Raw genomic sequence first — 8,228 nt, 5'->3', positions numbered from 1 at the left:
GTCAAAAATCGACTCCCTGGGACCAGTGTCTTAGAATATCAACAAATATTCACGAGTAACGAATATGATTTTATTCGAGTGTAAATGACTTTTTTTTAAGCTTGAAACACACTGCCCTCATTATACTAATGACAATAACAGACGAGTTCATTTTGTCCATATCGCTGATGCACGAACAAATTTGCTATAATGAATGAATGCGGTATTGAGTGGGTTTCATACTTTCGCTGCTATTTATACTATGAATATCAAAAGCAACAAATTGATATTCATCACATTCGAAACGATATTCGTTCGGGCATTGATTTTGTGTCAATATTTAAAAATTAAAAAATCAGTCAAGAAACTTTGCAAGAAATCGCGCAGGATTTTGTTTGGCGAGACGGTAACAACGGCATAAAAAAACTAAACGCACACAGCTGCCTTAGGTTAAAAGAAAACAAAAGATGATATTCATTTGACACTGGGTGGAAAAATAAACTTCAAAACATATCGAAGAACAAAAGTTCATTTGCTCATATTCACTGATTGTCTGGATCAGTCATTTTAATTTTCGTTTGGAATATATAGGAGCAGCAAATTTCGAACGAAAAACCGAGATAATTATTTTAATTGGCACCAAAAACCATATGTTTTGCATCGTATTCCGAAAAAAAACTAAATGTCGATTTTTGAAAAAAAATTTCGAGATGACAGTAGATCTCGACGTTTCATGCAATTTTAAGACTTTTGGTATCAAAAAATTTTTTTTTTTAAAACCCCGATTTCCTTTACTCTCCCCTTGGGTGATTTTTCGACTTTCAAAAAACTCAAACTTTGACCATTGGGCTGAAATTTTACATAGGGTGTTTTTTCGAGGTGGTGAACATTTTGTATGGAATAACTTTTTGAAATTTTAGGGTCGATTTTTCCCCATACATTCATTGGCATCCTATTGTACACACTTTAATGACCTACTTGTCTAGCCGAATGGAACAATCAGCATGCACTCAACATCAAAACACTTTCGGTCCGCCAGGAATTCTCAACATTCATTGTCACTTCCGTTTCCCGCTAGTGTACAATTAGTTCAACGGGTACCGAACGATATTCGAATGTACGACAAAGAAAACCTATCAGCAATATATGTCAACATTTCATTCGTTCCAATTGATAGCGTAGCCGACTATCAGTTTGGCTATTTGAGATTCACGTTGTGCGCTGTTGCGATATACAGCTGCCTCCGAATCATCACGTGAATTTATTATTGATCTAAATCATTATCGAATGAATAGAACGTACAATTTGCCATATTTATGAACAAAATATCGGGGAACATTAATGTAATTTTTTTCCTAAAACGTCTACTATTATTACTAGAATATGTTAATTGTATGGCTCGTCGTTTTCTATATCAACTAAAAAGAATTTGCATATTCATTCAATGCAAAAACCCGACATCCACACGACCATAACTCACGTTCAAGCAATGTCAAAATTACAACAAATTATTTTAGATTATAACGTTAATTAACCTACAGCCTCGGTAATCACATTTCCTCCGAGATTTATGTGTATTAATCAACACCATAATGACACCCTCATAATGAACTTGCGTGGATAGTTTATCGATTTGATGACGACGACACTTTATTAATGGGACAAGTGCTAGCTCTCTCTCCAGCGGCACGCCTGTCTAACTCGGATGGTCGGATGGCACAGTGGAGTGGGGTGGTAACACGGTCAATTATTGGCACTGCACAGGCAGACAGCTGCAATGCGACATTGTCCTAGCCACCGGCGGCCGGAGGAAATTCCGCTAGGAATTTAAGAATGACGCCGGGCAGTATCGGAACGGAACTTTAAAGCACCCGGCCTGCCGGCATTAGACCACCTCCAAGTGCACATGCATGCTTGGCCTGGGATTGGTCATCCCTGTGCTGATTACTGGCAGCATATAAATTAAATTTAATGAATACATTTTTCATGATAATTTATTATAATTTAAATACATGCAAATACCTATAATTATGTATGCAAATCTTCTTCCATGGCAGGCTGTTTATGGAATTCCACCGGGATAGTACTTGAAACGGTGAACCACGATTCTTGCACCGCATAACCCACAATGTCGCTACAAGTTCCCACCTTTTATATCAGTATGGATCAGTGCAATTGTGTCCACAACAAATGACTTAAAAAGGCGAAAAGCTCTAGTGAGATTATAACCGATGTTGGTAAGATTTGCGGATGAAAGCTCATTCGAACATTTTGGGTTAATTTTTGGATGATAGAAACCATATGTTGTGCGAAACACATTTCATTTCAATGGTGTTCCTTGGGCAGATTTGTAGTTAGGAGAAAAGAATAAATTGGTCGCTTGGATGAGACAGTCTGTATCTTTTTAGAGGTTGATTAAAAAAAACAGAATTTTTATTTTCCCGAAGCACTTCTGGAATATTTTTTTAGATAATATTTAGATCTTTCAAATGAGATGGAACAAGACTTTTTTTTCCAAAATATATATTTTTATCAAGGCTCATATGGCGTTAGCCTCACGGGGCCGGGAGTCCAATACTTTGACAATTTTTCTTATTATCTATGTTAGTAATATGTAACCGATTACTCGCGACTGACTCGAGGTTAGTATTACAAGTGTTTTCGTAATTGGGATGTTGTTGTCTCCAATGTTCTGTACGTGTGCCCGACACGGGATACTTCCTATTGGGATGCAGCTGACCATTAATCAGCAACGCCCCCCTAGTCTGTAACCCATATCTAGCGTGGTTCATCTTTCTCGACTCGAGGAATCCAGGATAGAATGGTCACTAGCCGGCGCAATCATCAGTTCGTGTAGAGTTGTCATGAGCGGTACAACCTTTGGCTCTTGTTGAATGTTCAGTGGACTGCACAACCTTTGGCCCGTGTATCTGTAAAGAGTGTGTGTATGTATTGCCGCGACTAAGTAAAAGTTTATCGATCGGATAGGAGGGATATGAAACGGGGACACAACGACGGAATCATCATTAAACGTTGACATCGGCGTTTCTGAGGAACAGGTATAGATGGAGCAGAATATCAGGATCACGGCTACCTAAGATATCCCGGACGGGGATATCCGATTGTCTGCCTTGTGCTCTCAGTGCTCTAGAGAGCTAAGAGCGAGCAGCATGGAACCGGATACACGACCAGACAACATGCTCGATGTCGTGGTAGCCATCGCCACAATCACAAAGATTGTTTGCTGCGAGCCCAATGCGATAGAGATGCGCGTTTAGGTTGTAGTGATTGGACATAAGCCGAGATATCACGCGAATGAAATCACGACCTACATTCAATCCCTTGAACCATGCACTCGTCGAGACCTTAGGGATAATCGTGTGTAACCAACGACCGAACTCATCTTCACTCCACATGCGCTGCCAACTTACGAGCGTGTGCTGACGAGGAATGTGAAAAAATTCGTTATAAGCAATTTGCCTTTCAAAAAGTGTGCCTTCTGAAGCACCCACCTTAGCTAGCGAGTCCGCCTTCTCATTCCCCGGAATCGAGCAATGAGAGGGAACCCATGCTAAGGTAATCTTGAATAATTTTACTTATGCTGTTCATTATTTGATTTTAATTTCTTACATATTTAGTCACACACTGTTATATGATCAATTATATTATACGTTTTTAGAATAAACCATATTTACTCTACTAACTTTCGGATACAATCGTGTAGAGATATTGGAGACGTTGAATGATGACATTGAACTGCAATGGAAATAAAATAAATAGTAGTTTGGTTCTGAGAGCTACAGTAGAACAGTAATTGAATTGAATTGTGTCAGTTTATTAAAACAATAAAATTAATTATGAATTTTAAGAGAAAAAATATGAAAACCACTGAAAATCAGTTGCTTTAAAATTTAACTAAACATAGGATTTTTTTTATTTTGTCCACAAAAAATATCTAGATGTTTCTTTAAAGTGTTTAAGTTAAGTTGTAAAGTGCTGGAAAGATAAAAATTATAAATCAACAACACTGAAACGCTAGTCGAGTCCCCTATCGGTATCGACCAAAGTCTCGCGTTGAAAATCATCTCACAGATATAAATTTAATTGATCCCCAATCGCTACTCTATCACCTGTAAGGAGATGTAATTAAGAAACACCGCTTTTTGCTTGCAGCGTTGCAGCGGATTTCCCATCCGACAAAAGGGGGAGTTGCGTTTCCAACTATGTCTACGTGTAAAGTGGACCCGTATGAGTTTCATTCCGACACGATTTTCCACGGTGATCGTACGTGCTAATACCCTGGGGGCGAATCAATAAATTAAAGTGCATGTAAATATAGGGGAGGCAGATCAACACAAAAACTACCTTTTTTCACTTTTTTTTCGTTTCGCATTAATAGCCCAGTGCATGTACTGCTCTGATATGGCGTTTTTAGCAAGAGAATGTACTAACTGCATGAGCATATCACCGTGCTGCTTTGTAGTTCGGCAATTGATGTGGCGCTTTTAACGTTTTTATTAAATGCTCGATTAATGGGTAGCAACAGTAATAGGAGTAAATCGATCGGTTTTGGCTTTGTTTACAAATGCTGAACTAGCAGATCCAGCGAACTTCGTCCCGCGCAAAATAGTGTTTTGGACTTTTCTCCGAAATTTGTAGACTCGCGATTGATAACAGACGAAGCCCCCCGAATCGAAATTAGTAAATGAATATGTCGCTTTTCGAAGTCAATTGAATTTGTCACCTTTTTATCATAGCACGGTTGATTGTACAATGCTTATGTTGTTCGGTTTCTAACTTTCCAACAAAATAAATTTGAAGAAATTTGCATTCTCCATTTGCTGGCGGCAACAACGATCCAGTTCGATGGTGAATTTGTCTATGAATCTGTGGAGTTATTCGTATTCACCATAATAGTGAGTAAATTCAATATTATACTTAGTTTAGAAAAAAAACTATGTTCAATGTTGGATTAAATCTACTTTCTTCATGTCGCATATCAATGATAATTTACCTTTGTGTTGTGCAGATAATCCTGGCGTCTTCTAATAAAACCTGGACGTATTGTAATATTGGTATATCACGAAACTTATGCTCACTCGAAGATGCAGTTTTACCCTTCATCTTTTGTATGCGAGTTTTACACATTAACGTTCATAGAAACAAATTAAACAAAAAGAATCATTATTTTAGCGATACCACGAAGATGTTTTCAAGACTCACAGTGTCAGTGTGCGTGACAAAGTAAAATAGTCTGCAATCGAGCAAAAGTATCTCTCCCGAGGACTAAATTTGCTGTTTAGCCCATTTGTCCACTTTAATAATGAAAATAAGTCACAATACAGTGTTCATCATATCATAATATATTTCACAACTGCGAACTAATTTTCATGTGTTTAGTAATGATATTCAGCCTGATATACCGTTAATTGAGTGAATATCGCCCCGGTTTTTTCCACAAAATGGAACTGTGATAACTCAATTTGTTTATTTCAGCTTTGAAGTTTTGATTGTAGCTCAAACCATATCCATAAAACTGATTATTAAAACGGTGTGTAATCGGAATACCTTCGATTTCTGAAGTGGTCATTTGGAAGATCTAAGTTAATCTTTTGTATAATATAGGTCCAAATTAATAAAAATACAATATCACAATCATTCAAATTTTCTAGTGCAAATAAACTACTGTCTTCTAGAGACATTGGAGATCCCTCGTTGTTGAATTCATTATATATACTTGTGGTTTTTCTGCTTGGAAAAGTTTGAAAAAAGCGAGTGAATGACTCCGAGGCTAGCTTTGCGCAGTGGCGATATCATAACCATTGAGGTTTATCCGAAGTGTGATTATTGCTAGTTGAACACTTAAAAAACCCAAGGCAAAAGTCTCTGTTGATTACTAAGAACAAAAGTAAACAAGTGACATTGATAAAAAAAAAGCGATCGCATGACACTGATACAAAAGCCCTACTTCTTTTGACGATCTTTCCGGCCAATAGTTAGAAATTTATAAAAATAATATCTCTAAAAAATTCACATACGCTATCATACTGAAATGTCTTCACATATTTCATAATGTCTTCAAGATGACTCCACAAAATCAAATGTCTTCACAGTAAGTCAAATGTCTTCAAACCTGGCATCCCTGGTCACCGGTGATTGACGCAGCCTGAGCGAAAACTCGGTGTCAGTTACCGGTGGCATTGAAAATGCGGAAACAATATTACCGTTGGGATGTCAGCAAAAGAAACGATTAAGAAATTGGATGACGAATGACAGAAAAATTTAAAAGATAACTGTCGCAGTTTTTTCATGGAGCTGGTCGACCAGTCCTAAAAGAAATTCGTTTCTGCAATGTTGAATCCCAGAGATCTATCAAGCATAAATATACACCCAGGTTTTTTTACGCGGGAGATACGTACCTCATAGAAAACCGCGTTAATTGGAAATTCCGCGTAAAAAACCCTACTATTACTATTACTATTACTATTACCATTACCATTACCATGACCATTACTATTACTATTACTATTACTATTACCATTACAATTACCATTACCATTACTATTACTATTACTATTACTATTACTATTACTATTACTATTACTATTACTATTACTATTACTATTACTATTACTATTACCATTACTATTACTATTACTATTACTATTACTATTACTATTACTATTACTATTACTATTACTATTACTATTACTATTACTATTACTATTACTATTACTATTACTATTACTATTACTATTACTATTACTATTACTATTACTATTACTATTACTATTACTATTACTATTACTATTACTATTACTATTACTATTACTATTACTATTACTATTACTTACTTCGTTGAGTTATTGAACAAAAAATGGGGATTAAGCAGAAAAAAATATTTTTAAGTATTCCTACCACCTCCAGTGATCAGCCGTGTTCACTTAGCTTACGAAAAGTTTTCTTAATTTGGGATTTGTAGCGAATATTACGCATTTGTTTTGAAAGCCTATCGTACTAATTTCATAAGCTCAGAATCAACAACTTTGAATGATTCTGATGTTCAAGTAAATGTGAGCTTTTTTTGACGATATCGTACGATATCGTACTTGAATTTTATGGGAAGTTTCAGGTCAAGAATTATGTGATCTGAGCATCATAAAATTAGACTTCAGAGATAACATTTGAACGAAACTCAAAAATTATGCACTTGCGAAAAAAATGGGTGGGTTATATCTATGATATAACCGCAAGGTTGACGTGGGACTATCTTAGTTTGGCAATTATTTGTTTGCATTGATTAAATTTTTGATTGAATGGAACAATTTCCGATTCAATTGAATTCAATATATTTGTTTTGTGAGTAAAAAGATTGTATAATGCCATGTAAGGTCAATTCATGCATTATGATACATTATGTTCTTCGTTACAAGTAAATTTAATAACAGTCATTTTACGTTTGGTATGATGCCAAAATGGTGCTCCCGTGGCCGAGTGGTTAGTGTCAAACCTAACATGCCGGGGGTTCGGGATCGATTCCCGTTCTGGTCGGGGAAATTTTTCTTCAAAGAAATTTCCTCTGACTTGCACTGTGGTCACGCGTATTCTAGAGTTTGCCACTCAGAATGCATTCAAGGCGTGTTATTTGGCATAGAAATCTCAACTAAGTACTAATAAAAATGACGCAAGTAATACTACGTTGAGACGGCGGAGTTCCTCTAGGAACGTTAGTGCCATATAAGAAGAAGAAGATGATGCCAAAATATGGCAAATATATATATATGGCAAAATATGTGAACGGAAAAATTACATTTCCCTATGAAGTTTGCATCTCTTAAGTGTACGTACTTCTCGAACCGCGAATTTGCTTGATTTGATGAACTTCAGGCACTCAGTTTCTATTTTGACATGTACGTCGTTATCGTTGCTTGCGTATAGCCATGGGGTGTTTGCATTCGACACATACGATGAGTCTCGAAGTTTTGGCAGGAGTACCCCCGCTTACTCTTCGGTTCACAGAATTATCCTCCAGATTTCTCATCCGTTGCAAGATCATGAATCCATTGGTGATTGATAACTTCGAAAATCTACTCCAACTGACTCCTCAGTCAAGTTTTATGTCTTTATACCATGAGTACCTTACCCACGACGTGCACCCTTCACCAGGCATCTCCAACCAAGTTTGCTTCCCATACTTCTACAATTCCTCTGTCATTTTTGATCTGTCCATGCGACAAAAAATCCATGGA

General features: G+C 36.7%; 1 pseudogene; it reads left to right on the top strand.

Annotated features, from left to right (window-relative positions):
- The first annotated feature begins 5,772 nt into the window (after window positions 1-5,772).
- LOC129772123 (U4 spliceosomal RNA) lies at window positions 5,773-5,891 on the top strand (annotated as a pseudogene).
- The last annotated feature ends 2,337 nt before the right edge of the window (window positions 5,892-8,228 follow it).

The sequence above is a fragment of the Toxorhynchites rutilus genome, chromosome 2 (genome assembly GCF_029784135.1).
Source record: "Toxorhynchites rutilus septentrionalis strain SRP chromosome 2, ASM2978413v1, whole genome shotgun sequence".
Taxonomy (NCBI): Eukaryota; Metazoa; Arthropoda; class Insecta; order Diptera; family Culicidae; genus Toxorhynchites; species Toxorhynchites rutilus.
This window is presented reverse-complemented; position numbering and strand designations above follow the sequence as displayed.